Source organism: Gossypium hirsutum, chromosome D09, assembly GCF_007990345.1.
Source record: "Gossypium hirsutum isolate 1008001.06 chromosome D09, Gossypium_hirsutum_v2.1, whole genome shotgun sequence".
NCBI lineage: Eukaryota > Viridiplantae > Streptophyta > Magnoliopsida > Malvales > Malvaceae > Gossypium > Gossypium hirsutum.
The window spans coordinates 36,920,569-36,941,676 of record NC_053445.1 but is presented as its reverse complement, the minus strand read 5'-3'; the positions used below and the strand labels follow the sequence as shown (position 1 = coordinate 36,941,676).

Here is a 21,108-nt window from a genome sequence, read left to right as displayed (position 1 = left end):
TGAAGAATTGAATTATTGCAACTTTAAAGAAAACAAGAATTGAACATAAGGGTAAAAGTATCATTGAAACTCTTGTACTAGAAGTTAGATTATATTTTGTCCCTCTATAAAAAAATAAACAAATTAACCCCAATACTTTAAGGAAAAAAAAGGTGCAAATTGATTCTTTTGTACAAAATTCACCCTTAAACAATGACGTGGAAAGTAATACTCAAGGTAAAATTAATTTTTTATTTGAACAAAAAAGTAAAAGTATCATGGAGGCCCCTATACTAGGAATTGAATTGCATTTGTCTCCTCTATTAAAAAACTGGACTAATTAGTCTTTATACGTTAGATTAAAGAGCGAATTGGTCATTTTATTAAAAAGTTTATCCATTTCTACTAGTAAGTGTTGACGCGGCTGATAGAGCAATCAGATAGTGACATGTGGCATGCCATGTGTTTCCCATGTTGATGTGGGAATATTTAAATTTTTTTTGAAATAAATGTATTTTATAATTATTTAAAAAACCACATCTAAGATAAACTTGAACAAATGGTTGTCTAGGTTCATTTGAACATGGGCAACCTGGACATCTTGGACATAAATTTTCAAATAATTATAAATAAAATAATTAAACTCTACCTAATAGCACGTCTCTGTCTGCTCTAAAGTAGCACGTCTATAGGGTTTTTTCTTATCATTTTGTTAGTGTTTTTTCGTTTTTGGACTCTTTAGGATTTTGAGTTGTCTTTTTCTTGTCTTTTATATGATCTCTGTGGAGGCTGTTGGTTGTGTGTGTGAATCTGTCAATGGAAAATGGGATTGCGGGGTTGCATATCAATGATGATGATGAGGAGGTGTTGCAGGTTGCGAGAGTCTCGGAAGGCCAAAATAGAATGTATGATCTTTGTCTTGTGGGTTGTTTCCTTACATCCAGTGTGGTCTAATGTCAGGTGATGCACAATACTTTAGTGAATCTTTGGCATCCATTAAGGGGCATTGAGATTTCGAATCTAGGAGAGAAACGAATTGATATTAGATCCCCATTGAAAAGAAGAAAGAAAATTCAATTGTTTCCTCAAAACCATACTTATGTGAGGTTTCAATATGAAAAACTTACATTATTTTGTTTTCTGTGCGGATGCCTGGGGCATAGTAATAGTTTTTACGCGATCCAGTTAAGGATGGAAGTGAATGAAGCTGAAATAGGGTAGGATATTTCGTTATGGGCTCCACCGACAAGATGAGCTGCTATAGTTAAGAGTGTGTGGTTACGAGAGGGGAGTGTGGTGGGTTCGGTTGGAAATTCATTGGAGTCAAGAGGGGTAAGGATCGCCAGGGGCTTCCTCGTATCTAAGGGTATGAGTAATATTAATACGGTGTTGGGAATAAATTTAGAAGGTAGACTAAAGGAAGGAATTAGGAGTGTTGCGAGTTCGTCTACGGGATTTGGGTAGGATCCAATGATTCATGATCTAGAGAAGAATCTGAATGATGGTTTGGATGGTAATAAAAGGCAAAGGACAATTGTTTTCTCTGGTAAGGTTTCTGAAACTTCGAATTCTGGGGAGAATGTGGGTGAGTCATCATTGGCTTACCAGGATGAATTATCGGTGACAGCCAGGGATAGGTCGACGGACAACAATGAGGATTATGTGTTGGAATGTTCATGGATTGAGGAGTCCATGAGCTAATAGGAGGCTTTAACAGATGCTAAAACTTCATCATCCCTAAGTCGCATTCTTTATGGAGACCAAGTTGGATTCGATCATTATAGAGAAAGAGTGTAGAAAGGGGGTTTTGCATAGCATTGATGTACCAGCAGAGGGATCTAGGGGTAGGCTCAGTTTGGGTTGGCTTCCTGATGCTATAGTTAGCTTAAGGAGTTTCTCAAAAAACCATGTTGATGTAGAGATTCAAGAGTATGAGAGTGATGTTAAATGGAAGATGACAGGGTTTTACGTCTCACCTGATTCGAGGAGTTAAGTTGATTTATGGAATCTATTACGTGGGTTGGGTAGAGATCAGAGTTTGCCTTGGATGGTGTGCGGAGATTTAATGAGATAGTCTATTCGTTTGAAAACAAATGAGGGTTAGTCAATAGGAGGGGCGAATGAAGGAGTTTTAGAGGGTGCTAATGGATTGTCAATTGGAGGATTTGGGTTTTGAGGGGCCTTGGTTTACTTGGGAGCGAGGTAATTTTGAACATAACAATATCAAGGAGAGGTTGGACAAAGGAGTTGCTAACTCAAGTTTTGAGGGGCCTGTTGGACGTTGGAGGAATCATGTGAGGTAGAGGGTCATCAGCTTTGGGGAAGTAGTATGGGGATTGTTCCTCAATGCCTTGAATCGTTGGGGTTGGGTTTGAAGGCGTGGCTACTCGATTAAGGAAGGAAAATGGTGGGAATATAAGGAAATTGTGCAATAGAATAGTTGAGCTTAATGAGGACAGAAGTGATGACAATATCTTGGACTTTTTGGGGAGTAAACTAGAGTTGAGCCTAGAGATGGATAAGGAGTAGATGTATTAAGAAAAAAGGGTGTGTGTGAATGGGTTGAAGCAGGTTGACCAAAATACAAGTTTTTTTCATCGGGTTGTATCATAAAGGAAGCGGACAAATAGAGTTATTCACCTCACAAGGAATGTGTAACTCTGATAATATTTTAGCAGGGATGCGATTATGCATTTCAGATGATATGAATAAATGTCTTACGGCCTATTACGAAAGGGAGGAGATCTTCACAGCTTTAAAAGCAATAGCGCCTACTAAAGCTTCGGGGCTTAATGATTTTCCTTCATTATTTTCCAAACTTACTGGCATATAGTTGGACAAGATGTTGGGTCTTACTGTCTTGATGTTCTCAATGAAGGTGCGTCTTTAGTTGAAATAAATCATACCCATATTGTTCTAATTTCAAAAGTGTCTAATGTTACTTGTCGAAACCATTTTTTGAAAATAAAAATTTGGTTGTCGACTTTAAAAACAAAAAAAAAACTAGAGTCGCCACCGATCCTTTATTGTGGTGCGATTGACTCACCTTAAAAATGATTTCAGTCTACGAAATTTAAGAAAATGAGTTCGGGAGTCAGTTACGCACGAGGAAGGGTTAGCACCCTTGTAACTCCGCAAAATCGGTACCAAATTGATTATTTAATGTCTTAGTGTCGAGGGTTAAAAAGATTTTTTAAAAAACTCAAATGATGAAATTTGAAAAGGATAATCAATTGTTTAAGTCAGACGAAGAAATCGAGACCCAATAAGTTAGGGTTCAATTTCTCAAAATCCCCAAACTTTGAATACCTCTTTTATTTTATAAGAAAATCTTCATTTCGAGAAAGCAATATGTCATGCCCAATACATTAGGACACAACAAGTTAAGTTCCCGAAAATTATTTTTATACTTATGCATTTTGAATAAAGAATATTCTCGGTTATTTAGGATTAATAAAGAAAATCGGAACCCAATATGTTAGGGCTCAATTTCCTCGAAAATCTCGAATATCGAATATTGCATTATTTTAAAAGCCTTTGAATCAAAAGAAAATGATTTTAATGTTTTGATGAAACCAAGATATATATTTTCAAAAGGGATGTTAAAAAATTAATGTACAATATGAAACAAATATTTTAATTTAAATTATACATGTATATGTATTTACAAAATATATATAAGGATGATATATAAGTGAATATATAAGTAAATTTTGAAAATATGTGTATGCATATATTTTTTTTGAACTGTGCTGATATTTATATTATGAAGAGAGAAGATGAAAATAAATACAGTCTTAAAAGTAGCAAAAAGAAACAAAAAAGATTGGCTACCTAAACGGTGCCTTGAGAAAACAAAACTTTAAAGCTGTTCCTAGAAAATCAAAATCACCTAAAATAAAAAATGAACGAACATATGAACTCTTCATCTCCTCTCTTCTTCATCAAACAACAAAACTCCCTTATCAGCCATTCAAGAGACCTCTTATCTTCCAAAATCTTACTTTCTTGATTTCACAATCTCTCTTCAGAACACGAGTTCATCAGGCGCACCATCACCTCAAACCCGGACTCGACCTTTCTCTCATACCACTGTGCCTGTTATTTCTCCTTTCTTGATTTACCAGAAACTCTACTGCATGCGGTGCTTCCTCAATCCAAAATCGAGATGCTCGTATCGTTCTCCATATTTCACCATCGCATGAGCCACTTTATTAGTTTCCCTCGGTATATGCTTAAAACTCAGTCTTCTAAATCTACGTCCTTTTTCCTTAATCTCTTTAATCAAACTGCGGATGCACAATTTATCTTCATCCGTGGCTCTCAGTTTGCGTATTATGGTTAGCGCGTCCCCTTCAAAGCATACATCCTGGAATCCCATTTCTTCCGCCAAAATAACAACTTGCAGACACGCCCTTGCCTCAGCCATAATTGGATCTGCAATATTTTTCCATGGGTAGGTACTTGCTGCCATTATCAGTCCATCTTTGTTTCGTGCAATGATTCCTGTGGTAGAGAAGTTTGCTGATTGATTAAATGAGGCATCAAAATTTATTTTTATGGTGTCATTGTCAGGTGGTTCCCAGGTTGATATTCTACCATCACATGAACTCGCTAGCTTTTCCCTTGTAGCAGATATCTCAATATCGTAGGCCTTAATAAAACCCACTACTTCAGTTGCTGTCTCCCGTACACCCTCATGATAACTTTTATTGCGATTATGCCAAATTGCCCAATAGGTGATAGCTCTAAGTTTACAATCTCTTATGCTCTGATTTTCAAAATCTTTTACTAACCAATTTTTCCAACTGGTTTCTTGATTGCATGTTGTGACTGTCACTCCCAATCCCCTCAAAACTTGTTGCGTGAAGATACAATCTCTAAAGAGATGTTCCACCGATTCCTCTTCAACTTGACACACCGGGCAAACAGTATTACGGACCAAGCTACGGGCTTTTAGATTCTGTAAAGTAGGAATATAGCCATTAACAATTCTCCAAATTAGGATGCATATTTTACTAGGGATCTTGAGCTCCCAGAGCTTTGTAAAGAAAGTGGTAGTATTTTCATTATTTAATTTTGTACCCCCCTCTGTAATAAGCCATCTGTAGCCACTTTTTGATGTATATACCCCGGAGTTGTCACTACGCCATACTAGAGTATCCTGTAATCTGCTGCTCACTAATGGAATTGAAGCTATGTTCTGCCAGTGTTTCTCTCCAAACAACGTGCGAATAACTCCTTGATTCCAAGTATTCTCTTCCTTATTAATTAAATCAGACACTCTGGTGTACCTTATGTCAATATTTTGACATTCAATTCTGCCATTGCCAGGTCCAGGAAGACATTTATCATTCCAAATGTTCACTGATTCCTCATTACCGATTCTTCAGCCCATTTCTTCCTCAAGAAGATATCTAGCTCCCAAAATGCTGCGCCAGGTATACGAAGGGTAGGTTCCTATCCCCGCACTCATAAAATCACCTTTTGGAAAATACTTGGCTTTCATTACGCGTGCCAACAAACAATCAGGTTGCATAATAATTTTCTACCCCTGCTTCGCTAACAGGGCCAAATTAAATTTTGACAGATCTTTAAATCCTAATCCTCCCTTTGCTTTGGCACTACATAACTCCTTCCATTTACACCAGTGAATCCCTTTATTTGTTTTAGAATTCCTCTACCAGAATTTACACATCAGAATCTCCAATTTTTCCACCCCTGCTTCGCTAACAGGGCCAAATTAAATTTTGATAGATCTTTAAATCCTAATCCTCTCTTTGCTTTGGCACTGCATAACTCCTTCCATTTACACCAGTGAATCCCTTTATTTGTTTTAGAATTCCTCCACCAGAATTTACACATCAGAATCTCCAATTCATGACAAAATGTAACTGGTAACTTAAAACATTGCATTGCGTAAACCGAAATTGCTTGAAAAATAGATTTTAAAAGTACCTCATTCCCTCCAACCGACAAAAATTTCATCTTCCAGTTGCCCAATAACTTCATGCCTTTTTCTTTTAACTCAACAAAAGCATGCTTTTTTCGGCGACCCACCATGGTTGGAAGCCCCAGATATTTTTCTGGATTATTGGAATTCCTGATGCCTAATATCCTTCCCACTTGATCCTTTATAAGCGAATCCACATTGCCGCTGTAATAGATAAGGGATTTTTCAAAATTAACCAATTGTCCAGAAACCTTTTCATACTCCTGTATTACACTTTTCATACGGTTAGCTCCTTCTGCTGAAGCTTCTCCAAATAGAATACTATCATCTGCAAAGAACAGATGTGACACTGACACGTTACCTCTCCCCACCTTTGTCCCAACAAGACTCCCTTCCCTTTTTGCAAGTGCAATCAGTCTTGAAAATCCTTCGGCACAAATAAGAAATAAATATGGACTTAATGGATCACATTGTCTTAATCCTCGTTGTGGCCTGAATTCTTCCCCGTTTTTCCCGTTAACCACCACTGTATATACTACACTGGTGATACACCTCATAACCAGTAAGATCCAATTCTCACAAAATCCCATACTGTGCATCATTTTTTTCTAAAAAACTCCATTCAACTCTGTCGTATGCTTTGCTCATATCTAGCTTCAAAGCAAAACTTTTTTTTGATGTTCCTCTTCTTTTTTTGAACGAGTGCAATACCTCATAAGCAATTAGAATGTTTTCTGTTATTTGTCTTCTTGGTACAAACGTTCCTTGAGTATCCTCAATACATAAGTCCAGTACCTGTCGAAAACGTGAAACAATGACTTTTGAGACAATTTTGTAAATAACATTGCACAAGCTAATGGGTCGAAACTTGTTTATAGACTTTGGCGATTTCTCTTTTGGTATAAGTACTATGTTTGTTTTGTTTATCTCCTCTACATTTCTTCGTCCATTAAGAACATCCAAACAATATTTTGAAACTCCCTCTCCAACAACATGCCAGTACTTATGATAAAAAATTGCTGGAAATCCGTCTTGTCTTGATGCCTTAAGGGGTGCCATAGATTTTATCGCCCTCACCACTCTTCTTCTTTAAATTCCTCCATTAAAATACTGTTGTGTTCCTCTGTGATGCATGGTAAAAATGAATTAAACAATCTGTCATTGTTTTCCACTGGTTTAGATGTGAACAAATCTGTGAAAAACTTAGTAGCTAGAACCATGATTTCAGACTCATCAGTGGTCAAGTTTCTGCTTCATTTTCCAACCCCTGAATCCTATTTTTCCTTCTGTGATGTGTTGCATTCTTGTGAAAAAATGCCGTATTTCTGTCTCCCATTTGAAGCCAGTTAACTCTTGCCCTTTGTTCCCAAAAAATTTTCCTTTTTATCTGCCTCGAGATTCAAATCTAGCTTAATCTCAGTAATCTCCTCTAATACAGCATCACTGATATCGCTAGCCCCCAGTTTCAGTAGTCTACCATTTAAATCTTTCATTCGTTGTTCTTTCCGTCGTTTCTCCTTCTTCGCCCAAGTACTCAGATTCGTACCCACTTTTTTCAACTTCTCAAGCACATCCAGATTATTTGAATTCCACTCCCGTGTTATCCTCTCCTCAATTTCCTAATTTAGAATCCAATTTGCATCAAAACGAAAATGCAAATGTTTTTCCTTCCCTAGTATCCCTTCATCCCAAAATGTATCAACCATGACTGGACAGTGGTCTGAAAAACTGTGTTGTAAGTGGCTAACCTTAAATCTTGGAAAAAGGTCCCACCATTCCATATTTGCAACACCTCTGTCCAATCTTTCCCTAATGTTGTTGTTAGCCAGCTGGCCTCTTTCCCATGTGTACCATTGTCCAGAAAACCCCAAATCATATAAATCGCAATACTCAAGTGTTTCCCTAAATGCATTCATCTACCTTTCATCACGGATTTTCCCCCCTTTTTTCTCAAAAAAAAAGAAAATTTCGTTGAAATCTCCGATAGTCAGCCATGGTTTGCTACTTTCACGTTTTAGGAGCTTTAATAGACCCCAAGTCTTTTTCCTTTCATTCTCCACTGGTTCTCCGTAAAATCCCGTGAGTCTCCATGAACCCATCTCCTCTTCATTTTCGATTTCTACATCGATATGAGATTTCGAAAAACTGTTCAATGATACATTCCCTCCCTCCTTCCATCTTAATGATAACCCTCCACTCGTGCCTACTGCCGCCACATCAATACCACATGTAAACCCACATTGTCTTCTTATTGATTCTATTCGTTTACTTGTAACCTTTGTTTCCATAAGAAACAATATTTGGGGCTTGATATGTCTCGATTTGTTTTTGGGACGTCGTACAGTTCGAGGATGCCCCAAACCCCGAACATTCTAACTTAAGATTTTCATTGTGCCCGGTCAGTCACCTTTGGAGTGACCGCCGATAAATTGATCTCCACATTTCCTTCTGTTAGGCTCTTACTATTTCCTAAAGACACATTTTTCAGGATTAATCCTTTGCCGCTTTTTTCCATCAACAAGCTCTACTAGTAAATCTTCCATTTCTTCTTCAAACTATTTTCCTCTAAATTTCTCAAATTAAATCGATCCCTTTCGTTTATGATCCGAATTTGCCGAGTGATACGTCCCAAGGTACCTCTTTCCCCCTGAGTTCGTTCCTATTAATACCTTCTTCGTCAGATCTTCTTAGCCTTCTTTCCCCATCAATCTCCATATCATTCCATTTTTCCTTTTCTGTATCCTCTCTTAGCCATTTGCTCACGGCCTGTCCTCCCCGTCTTGGCATTGCTCTTGGCGACAAATCCCACCTAAACTCCACTTTTTGGTTCCCAAGTGTTAATCTTACTTCACAAAAACTCTCTCCATGACCAAGTCAGCCACAAATAAAGCAAAAAAGTGATAGTCTCTCATACTGAAATATAACATATATAAATTTTTTCTGCTCGATGCTGATTCATTTTTTCCTTTTCAGTGGTTTTCGAATATCAAGTAGAACCCTAATTTTCATGAATTTACCTCCCCCTCTTGTCACCATTGCAGAATCATACTCCATAAATTTGCCAATAAAGTCACCCAGCTGACGCACTGTTCCCTCTGATGTTACTCCTTTAGGTAGGTTGTGGATCTGAACCCAAAAAGCTGCATTCCATAGGGGGATCAAATTAGGATCTTCGCCTCTTGCTAAACTATGAAAAATAATGAGATGTCTATTAAAAAACCATGGCATCCTATCCATGACACGCTTTAAATCAATCTCACTGTAGAATCTAAATAAAATCCTTTTATTCTCTAATTCTGTGATTGATACTCCTCTTAATGGATGCCATAAATCAGCCAACGTGTTTATTAAATATGTGAAATTTACAATGCTATCCGTAATAACTCTCCCCACCAGACATATATCATATAACTCTTCATCAGCCTTATTTTCCTCCAAAACCACCATGGGATCTTCCTCTTCATCGTTGATATTGAGGTTGGCTAACTCAGTATCCACCTGATTAACATTGGCCATGACCCTTCTTTGTCTTCTAGTAATTAACTTCCCTTTAAACCGGCAGAACCACCGTCTTAGATTTAAGATTCGTGACAAGGTAAACAAAAAACCCCTAAACTTTAAGTAAAAAATTCCTTCCAATCGGCAGTATTTCAATCACCCTAGAATTTGAATTTCGTGCGACAAGGCAGACAAGAAAACCCTAACTTCGTGCAACAAGGCAGACTAAGATGCTTATTCTTAATTGTTTTAATTTCATGTGATTTGTAAATACCACTTTTAATTTTCTACGATGCTTCTAATAAAGTTCAAACCTATTACTTTTAACTTTAGTTGCAATATGTGTATGCATATATTAAAATACATACATATAAGTATTCACATATAAAATAAAATAAAAATAAAAAATGAAATATATAAAACAAAAAAAAACTTATAAATAATTTTTCTAAAAAAAGAAAAAGAAAAAGAAAGTATGTATATATATATTATAAAAAAATGCATGTATATGTGCATGGATTATAAAATAAGGAAAAGGCACATATATTATAAAATATAAATGTATATATATGTGTATATAAAAGTTATGAAAATAAAATAAATATATATAATATATACATGTATTTACAAAATATGAAAAAAAAATGCATAAAATATATAAATAAGTTATGAAAATATGTATATGAATGTATGAAAATTCATATGTATATATAAGTATGTATAAGCATATAAAAAAATGAAATATGCAAAAAAAAAAGAAAATATATTTATAATATTTTTTAAAAAGATATGTACGTATATAACATAAAGGAAATGTATATATATGTATGGATTATAAAATGGAAAAATATATATGTAAAATAAAAGGTATATATACGTATATTATAAGGAATACGCACAAATTCATGGTTGTAATAATAATAATAATAATAATATTATTATTATTATTATTATTATTAAACTTAATTAGTAAAACAAATACCAAAATTTAAATTGTAATCAAAACATAATTGAAAAAAAACAAAAATAAATTAAAACAGAAGGCGAATTTGCAAAATGCGCGTAACATGGAGGGCCAATTCGGAAATATTCCAAGCCCTCCAAAACGCAGCGCTCCAAGCCTGGACCAAATTGAAATAAACGATGGAAAATGCGGCCACATTTAGGAAACATGAAAGAATCAATTTAAGCATGTTATAAAAGCAGAGGACTAATCGTGAAAATTTTCCATTTAGGGCCAGAATGTGCGGACCCTGCTTGCGGGTCGGGTCGACGCGCGGGTCCTCCCCCATCAAACGGCGCCGTTTTGTTTATAGTATTAAAACCAAAATTTCCTTTAAAAAAACATTTTATTTCATTTTCCTTAAAAACAAAAGGGGGAAAATTCTCTGCTAGGGTTTTGACCCTAGCACCTCCACGCCGCAGCTGTCATGCCAACCGCCGCGGTTCCACCGTGAACGGTGGTCAAAGGCACGTCGAGTTGGGTTTTTTAACCCCTTTTGAGCATATACGAATGCAAAAGTAAGCCTCCCTTACCTTTTTCCTTTTATTTGCTGTACTAGTTTAATATAAATCAAAACGAAGAGACTAAAACTACCTTCAATCCCTATTTTTGTATTTTTTCTCTGATGGTTGATGCAACATGCTTGTTTTTTCTCTTTTGATTTTCCTTTTTTTACAAAAGATTTTTTTGCCCCTTTTTACAGCTTTGAAAACGGCTGTTATAGCAGATCCCCCCAATAAAAATCCATGAAAATCTTTTTTTAATCTTTGCTATATTTTTGCTATCCCTGCTGTTCATGGTTCGTGGTTTGTTGCAGGAAGAAAGTGCGTCGTGCGCGCGGAGGGCTGAACGTGGGCGATGTGGAGGCTGCCGAACGTGGGGCATGCGGCGCTGTCTGCTGCTAACTGCTTAGGGTTTCTCCCTTGGGCTATATTGTAGTTGGCCTTGGGTTTAGGTTAATGGGTTTGTAGTTTGGGTTATTTGGGTTAAATGTATTTAGTTTTAGTATTTGGTTTGTGATTTGGGCTTCATTTATGGTTTGGGCTGGGGCTAAAAATTGGGTATTACATTACTAGCATGAAGCATTTCTGCCCTATTAGTCTTTGTACGGTGTTGTATAAGACTATCTCTAAAATAGTGGAAGCCGACTTCAAAAAGTATTAAATTGTTGTATGGATAAAGCGCAAAGCACTTTTTTCTCTAGAAAGTTAATAACAAATAATATCCTCCTTGCATATGAAATTTTAGAGGTGTATAAGCGGAGAAGGCTTGAAAAGAAGAAGCATCTTGCTCTTAAGCTTGACATGGTAAGGTATATGACAGGGTGGAGTGGGAGTTTATAGAGAAGATGATGTTGAAGATGAGCTTCTCGACAATTTGGGTGGATTTTATTATCCAATGTGTGAGTACCATCTCATACTCTATTGTTCTTAATGGTGAACTGGGGAGGGTTTTTCTCTAAGAAGCGATTTTCGACAAGGGTATCCTCTTATCCCATATTTATTTCTAATATGCAATGAAGGGTTGTCTTCTCTAATGCGCATGGCAAGCTAAGATGGATTGGTTAAATGTGTACAAATGTGTTGAAGGGGTCCGGAGGTCTCTCATCTTCTATTTGCTGATGACTGTATTTTATTTGGAGGGGTTTCGGTGGAGATCCTAAAACAAATTCTTAAGGAGCATAAGGAGACGTCGGGGCAATGCGTAAACTATGATAAATCATTTGTTTATTTTAGTTCGAATGTTGAGGAAGGAGAGAGGATGAGGATATTAGATTGTTTGGGGGTTTGTGTTTCTTATTATCCTAAGCGACATTTGGGATTGCCAAACATGGTAGGGAGGAGTAAAAAAAGAGCTTGTCAAGGGTTGAAGGATCGTTTGAGGAGTCGTATTAACAGTTGGTGCGTGAGGCTTTTTTCCCAAGGGGGAATGATGTATTTATAAATAGTGTGTTACAGGCCATTCCCACTTTTACGATGTCTTTTTTTTTATTGTCAGCTTCGTTGTGCTTGGATTAAAGAACGTATTATTACTGGTTTTTTTAACAAAAATTTAGGGGGGAAAAGGGGGATACATTGGTGTGAGTGGTCGAAGTTGTGGGAGTTGAAAAAGAATGGTGGCATGAGATTCCGGACTCTTGGTAAATTTTGCCCTTCTTGCTAAACAAGGGTGATGTTTGATTAAAGATCAAAGTTCGTTATTAGCCAGATCTCTTAAAGCCAAATACTATCCTACTACTGATTTTTTGGATGCAAATTTAAGAACTTACCCATCCTATACCTGGAAAACATATAGGCTGCAATACGTCTGCTAAAAGAGGGAATGGGCCGGTAGGTGGGAACAAGTTCGAAAATCAGTATTTGGGATGATGTCTGGGTCCCTAGATTAGCAAAATGTAAAATTTAGAATTTGGAAGGTACATTGCCACTAAAGTTTCTGACCTAATTTCACAACATGAAAGAAAATGGGATGTAGCTAAAATTACCAGTTGCTTTAGAACCAAGGTGGTGAGAAAAATTCTGTGTATCCCATAGCCTGATATTGTTGTTTGGGGAGAAGAACCTTCAGGCAAATATACAGTTAGGAGTGGCTATAGGACTCTATTACAAGGGTTTAGAATACCTAACACCATTGTTAATAATAGTGGTTACAATATTTTCTACAAGAAGATTTGGCAACTCAACTTGTCAGGAAAGATTAAAATTACAGCTTGGCGTATTTTTCATCGTCTAATCCCTAATTTCTACAATTTATACAATAAACGGCTAGTTGGATTTGCTGTTTGCCCCAAGTGTGGGGGGTGGTGTAAGGAATTTAGAATATGGTTTTTGAGATTGCCCTTTTGCAGCTAAGGTCTGGGATCTGTTAGATATAAAATTAACTTTTTATTTGTACAAAAAAGTAAAAGTACCATGGAGGCTCTTATACTAGAAGTTGAATTGCATATTGCCCCCTTTATTAAAAAATTGGACAAATTAGTCTCTATAAGTTAGATTAAAAAACAAATTAGTCATTCTATTAAAAATTTCATCTATTTCTACTAGTAAGTGCTAATGCGGCTGACAGAGCAACAAGACAGTAATATGTGGCATGCCATGTGTGCTTCATGCTAATGTGAGAATATTTAAAAGTTTTAAAATACATGTATTTTATAATTATTTAAAAAATCACATCTAGGATAAACTTGAATAAATGGTTGTTCAGGTTCATTTGAACATGTACAACCTGGACAATCATCTTGGACATTGATTTTTCAAATAATTATAAATAAAAATAAAAATATAGAAAATTGTTCAAAATTTATTAAGAAATATAAGAAATTATAAAAATATTGAAAATTAATAAAAATATATTCTAAAATAATTTAAATGTTCATAATTAACTTGAAAAAAATGATTGTCTAGTCATATAGTGGTTTCTTAAATAATTATACAAAATTATACAAAATTAAATGAAATTATTTAAAATGATTACAAATTATAAGAAATTTAAATAATCATTTAAAGTTTTTAAATTTTTTATAATTATTAAAACTATATATATGCACATACATATAGCTTATTTAAAGAATTCAATATATATACATGTACTTCCTTAATCAAGTTGACAAGTCCTATTTTATTAATTCCTTATATTTCATAATGTAATACCCAACTTTAGCCCGGGCTCATAAAAAAATAATAAACCCAAAATAATAAAACAAAGTTTAAGTCCAGTACAAAATTATATCATTTGGCCCGATTGAAATGGCCCATTACTTGAAAAGGTTGAAGGTCCATCTACAAGCTTATGGAAACATAATCTTCAAGAATATGCAATCTTAGATATGATCTTAGATATGATATGCAATCTTAGAAGATATGATTTTGTAATCTTAGAGATTTAATTTGTAGATACCCTTTAATCTTAGCCGTTGATGTAATTGATCTGTACCGTTGGATTTTGGGAGGCTCAACTATAAATAGAGGCCTCTCTCTTCATTGTAAGGGGAGGGAAGTTGGGAGTAATAATAATTCTTAAGAGTATTCCCTCAAATTTCTCTTTCTCTTGCATTTTTATTTTCTTTGGCGTGTTCAATAGGGTCCTTTCGACTTCATTTATTTGCGGATTTAAGCCCAGAATTTATGTCAAAGCTCGATTTAGTCTTTTTTTATTTATTATTTATTATTTATTTTTATTAAATTTGATTTTCTTGTTATTAAGTTATTATTATTATTGTTATTATTATCATTATTATTACTATATATACACATACGCATATTTTTTTACAATAATATATATACATACATTTGTTTAAAAAACTTTTATAAACACATGCACATATTATATATATATTTTATTATTATTCTATTTAAATAACTTTTATATACATATATATACATTTACATTTTATATACATATACATTTTTTATTTCCTAACTTTTATATGCATATATATACTTTTATATTTTTTTTTACTTTGATAAATATGTATATACGTATGTTTTCTTATATTATTCTTCATAAAAAAATTTTATATATATTTTTCTAAATTAATTAATTTTAATATATGTAATTATTATTATTTGTTTATATATATATGTAATTATCTTTTTTATAATCTATATATATATGTATATAATTTTTTTTATATGTACATGTATATATTTTGTACCCTTTTTTCTCTTTATATTTTTTTGTTTATTTCTTTCTTTTGTTTATCAATTTATGTTTTCATTTATATTTTAAAAGCATGTTTTTTTTTTATTTCGCTCATTTATTTGATGCTTTGCATGTTATTGATTTATTTTTATTTATTTATTTGTTTATATTATTTCTATGCCATTGTTGTATTTATTACTATTGTATTTGTTATCACGATATTTATACATACATTATAACATTACATTATCTTTTACTCGAATTTAAAAATGGAAAATTTTTAAAATAAAGATAATACTCGTATTTAAGATTTTCAAGAAAATTGAGTCCTAACGTATTGGGTTCCGATTTTCTTCGTAAAATCTAACGATCGAGGATTGTTCTTTAATCAAACAAAATAAAACTTGTCATCGGGAATTCAATGTGTTGTGTCCTAACATATTAGATATGACACGTTGATTTCTCGAGATAAAGGATTTTTTTAAATAAATATAAAGGAAATATTGAATGTTTGAGATTTTAAAAAATCATGCCCTAACGTATTGGGCTACAATTTCTTTATAAATTTTAAACAATTAAATATTTTCTTAAATTTTATTATACGAGTTTTTTGGACCAACTCATCTTGAAGAGAATAAAATGTTGTGCCCTAACGCATTGGGTGTGATATTTTTCTTTTTAAAAAGAGAAAGTCTTAATAAATAATTTCATATAACTAAGGATAGTATTTTTTAAACTCTCGACTTTAAGACATTAATTAATCAATTTGGTATCAATTTTTGGGCATTACGAGTGGTAATCCTTCCCATACAAAAAGAACTTCATCCCAAGCTGGGAAGGATCTTACGTGGAAGGCCTTATCTGGAGAAACGACGATAGAAAGCACATGTCTAATCTTATGAGTTCAGATTCAATCAAAAATATTTCAAAATATTAAAAAAAGAGCAAAAAAAAAGAGAAAGAAAATGGAGAGGCCAAGTTGAAAACCCGCAAAGGGCGCCTTGAGACCAAAAGGGATTTGAGTTGAAAACCCGAAAAGGGCGGCTCAAATATTGATTAGAATGGAGCATGAGGTAATCAGAGCAGTTCAAATTTTGATCAGATTGGGGCATATGATGATCTTAAAGCAACAGGAAAGGGAAGACAACATCTTAGGACATCGACAGAATACTATAGATCTCCTAAACACATGTCAAACCCAAAAAGTTTGTACAGAGAAGCTCAAGCTGCGATATCTAGGGCACCCAATTTTTTATACTATTGAATTTGTTGTTCTTGGAATACTTCATTCTTTTCCAAGATACATATTCCCAATCAATTTCTTTGTTTACTATTTTTGATAATCTATTCCTTTCGAGCTATGCTCAGAACCAATTGTATTCTCATCTATTGTTATACCCTTTTTACAAAGATGTTGCATTGGAATAATGATTAATGGACTAATAAAACTTTTACAAGGGAAGTTTGGCATATTACTCTAGAAGTTTCTAAATAATACAGGAACCTGAGACAGAACTATTGTTTAGAACGCACCATGTTTAAAGGTCAGAAATCTGAAAAGGAAGAGTCTAAATTAGGATTTTATCTTTGGATTTTGTTGTTAAAAACATTGATTGAACAAAATGACAAAGCTTAAATAAACAAGTAAGCAATGATCACCAGACAGTAAGAAGAGGTTTCCTCGAAGAAGAAAGCCTTCATTTATGCATGAGCCTTTGGTACGATACCTTGGGAATGGTGTAAGGGACCAGAGAGATTTAGATCATGTATCCTTGAATTGTGATAGGAGATGATCGAGAAAAAGCCATATATTCCTACCTTTGGGTTACAGTGGGAGAATGATGGTACAAATTTTGCGCCCCAATGGATTAAACATTGAGGTTTACAGTGAGGGGCAACCTGACTAAATGTTTCTTCAGAAAAGCCAGCCAAGCAAGAAGGTGTTGTAGCACATCAGTGTTAAAGCCTTAATAAACTTCGAGCAATGACAACCTAAGTGGAATCATTCTCGGAAAAAAAATTATGCATTCGTGCAAACACCATTCACACATGACTAGTTAGGAGCATTTGATTCATTTTATGCCATCCTAATCATTAGGCATAATTAGGTTCATTATACAGGTCATGTTCCCAGAGAGCAGATCAGTGAAGATAGCAAGTATTGTCTTCCTATATTGGTAGGAAGTGGATCAAAGATGCAGATCTTGTCTTCCCATATTGGTGGCGGAGTAGATCGAAGAAAGCAGATCTTGTCTTCATGTATTGGCGTGAAGTAGATCGAAGATAGCAGGTCCTGTCTTCCTATATTGGTAGGAAGTGGATCGAAGATGCAGATCTTGTCTTCCCATATTGGTGGCGGAGTAGATCGAAGAAAACAGATCTTGTCTTCATGTATTGGCGTGAAGTAGATCGAATATAGCAGATCATGTCTTCCTATATTGGTAGCGAAGTGGATCGAAGATGCAGATCTTGCCTTCCCATACTGGTGGCGAAGTAGATCGAAGAAAGCAGATCTTGTATTCATGTATTAGTGTGAAGTAGATCGAAGATAGCAGGTTCTGTCTTCCTATATTGGTAGGAAGTGGATCGAAGATGTAGATCTTGTCTTCCCATGCTGGTGGCGAAGTAGATCGAAGAAAGTAGATCTTATCTTCATGTATTGGTGTGAAGTAGATCGAAGATAGCAGATCTTGCCTTCCTGCACCGACAGCGAAGCAGATCAAAGACACCAGCCTTGCCTCCCTAGGTTGCAGCGGAGCAGGCTAAAAATAGCAGATCTTACCTTCCTGCACCGACAGCGAAGCAGATCGAAGACACCAGCCTTGCCTCCCTGGGTTGCAGCGGGGCAGACTAAAAATAGTAGATCTTGCCTTCCTACACCGACAGCGAAGTAGATCGAAGACACTAGCCTTGCCTCCTTAGGTTGCAGCGGAGCAGGTTAAAAATAGCAGACCTTGCCTTCCTGCACCGACAGCAAAGCAGATCGATGACCCCAACCCTATCTCCCTAGTCAGCAGTGGAATAGGTTAAAGATTGTGAATCATATCTCTCTGGTCAGCAGTGGAATAAGTTAAAGATTGAGAATTCTATCTCCCTGGGCAGCAGTGGAATAGATTGAAGATTGTAGGTCCTATCTCCCTGAGCAGCAGTGGAGTAGGTTGAAAATAGCAGATCTTGCATTCCTGTACTGGCAGTAAAGCAGATCGAAGACATCAGTCTTATCGCCTTGACGTAGCAATGGAAAAGATTGAAGCCACAACGGCGAATCTTATTTCCTTGGCGTTATAGCAAAGTAGATTGAAGCCACGACGGCGAATCTTATCTCCTTGGCATTAAGGCTTGGATTAGCTGAAGTGGAGCGGATTGAAGCTGTGGGCAGCGAATCCTATCTCTTTGGTATTACAGTGGAGCAGATTGAAGCTGCAACGGCGAATCTTACTCCCCTAGCGGTTTAATGGAACAGATTGAAGCTACGACGGTGAATCTTGTTTCCTCAACATTGCAATTCAAAATATTGAAGCTACAACAGCGAATCGTAATTCCCCCACATCACAGTTAAACAGATTAAAAGTTATGAGTCACCAATCCTATCTCCCCGACATTGCGGTGGAGTGGATCGAGACACCAATTCCTATACCTCTGAAGATACAGTAGGATGGAATATGACTGCTTGAAGAAGAAGAGCACCAAGATCCAACGTGACTGGGCAAAAATTGGCTATTTTTAAAGTCTTTTCTCCATTCCTATTACACGACAACGAGCAAAGAGGGGCAGTTGTAATACCCAATTTTAGTCCGGGCTCACAAAAAAATAATAAACCCAAAATAATAAAACAAAGTCTAAGTTCAGTACAAAATTATATCATTTGGCCCGATCGAAATGACCTATTACTTGAAAAGGTTGAAGGTCCATCTACAAACTTATGGAAACATAATCTTCAAGGATATGTAATCTTAGATATGATCTTAGATATGATATATGCAATCTTAGATATGATATGCAATCTTAGAACATATGATTTTGTAATCTTAGGGATTTAATTTGTAGATACCCTTTAATCTTAGCCGTTGATGTAATTGATCTGTACCGTTGGATTTGGGGAGGCTCAACTATAAATAGAGGCCTCTCCCTTCATTGTAAGGGGAGGGAAGTTGGGAGTAATAATAATTCTTAAGAGTATTCCCTCAAATTTCTCTTTCTCTTGCATTTTTATTTTCTTTGGCGTGTTCAATAGAGTCCTTTCGACTTCATTTATTTGCGGATTTAAGCCTAGAATTTATGTCAAAGCTCGATTTAGTCTTTTTTTTTATTTTTTATTTATTTTTATTAAATTTGATTTTCTTGTTATTAAGTTCTTATTATTATTGTTATTATTATCATTATTATTATTACTATATATACACATACGCATATTTTTTTACAATAATATATATACATACATTTGTTTAAAAAACTTTTATAAACACATGCACATATTATATATATTTTATTATTATTCTATTTGCATAACTTTTATATACATATATATACATTTACATTTTATATACATATACATTTTTTATTTCCTAACTTTTATATGCATATATATATACTTTTATATTTTTTTTTACTTTGATAAATATGTATATACGTATGTTTTCTTATATTATTCTTCATAAATTTTTTTATATATATATATTTCTAAATTAATTAATTTTAATATATGTAATTATTATTATTTGTTTATATATATGTAATTATCTTTTTTATAATCTATATATATGTATATAATTTTTTTATATATGTACATGTATATATTTTGTACCCTTTTTTCTCTTTATATTTTTTTTTGTTTATTTCCTTCTTTTGTTTATCAATTTATGTTTTCATTTATATTTTAAAAGCATGTTTTTTTTTATTTCGCTCATTTATTTGATGCTTTGCATGTTATTGATTTATTTTTATTTATTTGTTTATATTATTTCTATGCCATTGTTGTATTTATTACTATTGTATTTGTTATCACGATATTTATACATACATTATAACATTACATTATCTTTTACTCGAATTTAAAAATGGAAAATTTTCAAAATAAAGATAATACTCATATTTAAGATTTTCAAGAAAATTGAGTCCTAACGTATTGGGTTTCGATTTTCTTCGTAAAATCTAACAATCGAGGATTGTTCTTTAATCAAACAAAATAAAACTTGTCATCGGGAATTCAATGTGTTGTGTCCTAACGTATTGGATATGACACGTTGATTTCTCGAGATAAAGGATTTTTTTTAAATAAATATAAAGGAAATATTGAATGTTTGAGATTTTAAGAAATCGTGCCCTAACGTATTGGGCTACGATTTCTTCATAAATTTTAAACAATTAAATATTTTCTTAAATTTTATTATACGAGTTTTTGGGACCAACTCATCTTGAAGAGAATAAAATGTTGTGCCCTAACGCATTTGGTATGATATTTTTCTTTTCAAAAAGAGAAAGTCTTAATAAATAATTTAATTTAACTAAGGATAGTATTTTTTAAACTCTCGACTTTAAGACATTAATTAATCAATTTTGTACCAATTTTTGGGTGTTACGAGGGTGCTAATCCTTCCTCGTACGTAACTGACTCCCGATTCCGTTTTTCTGAAACTCGTAGACCAAAGCTATTTTTTAGGTGATCCAATCACACCTTAATAGAAGATTGGTGGCGACTCCTAATTTTTGTTTTTTTTAAAGTCGACAACTAATTTTTGTTTTTTTCCAAAAATAAAAAATGGTTTCGACACATAATATTTTTTGATTTATTGTAATTCAAATATATATACACAAATATATACCATAGAAACCTTTCATAATAAATTTTTTATTATTAATTTTAAAAATTTAAAAATTGTTTATAATTTCTTATCATTCTTAATCATATTTAATAATTTTTATATGTTGTATATTTTTTAATAATTATTTAAAAAATACTCCAAAATGAACCTAGACAAATGGTTATTCAAGTTTATTTTGGATGTTGTTTTTAATAACTTTTAATAAATTTATA

General features: G+C 34.1%; 2 long non-coding RNA genes across 5 annotated transcripts; both read left to right on the top strand.

Annotated features, from left to right (window-relative positions):
- Window positions 1-3,795: 3,795 nt before the first annotated feature.
- On the top strand, window positions 3,796-9,757 carry LOC107891608 (uncharacterized). 4 transcript variants are annotated; one of them, XR_005918075.1, is made up of 4 exons: window positions 3,798-4,206; window positions 4,307-4,435; window positions 4,555-5,207; window positions 5,314-9,757. It is a non-coding gene; the product is annotated as an uncharacterized lncRNA (long non-coding RNA). The 4 variants fall into 4 exon arrangements; XR_001682263.2 differs by having other exon boundaries at window positions 4,555-5,231; XR_001682265.2 differs by having other exon boundaries at window positions 3,799-4,435; window positions 4,555-4,718; window positions 4,851-5,231.
- A 1,012-nt stretch (window positions 9,758-10,769) lies between these two features.
- LOC107891607 (uncharacterized) lies at window positions 10,770-11,606 on the top strand. The gene is made up of 2 exons (XR_001682261.2): window positions 10,770-10,951; window positions 11,251-11,606. It is a non-coding gene; the product is annotated as an uncharacterized lncRNA (long non-coding RNA).
- Window positions 11,607-21,108: the final 9,502 nt, after the last annotated feature.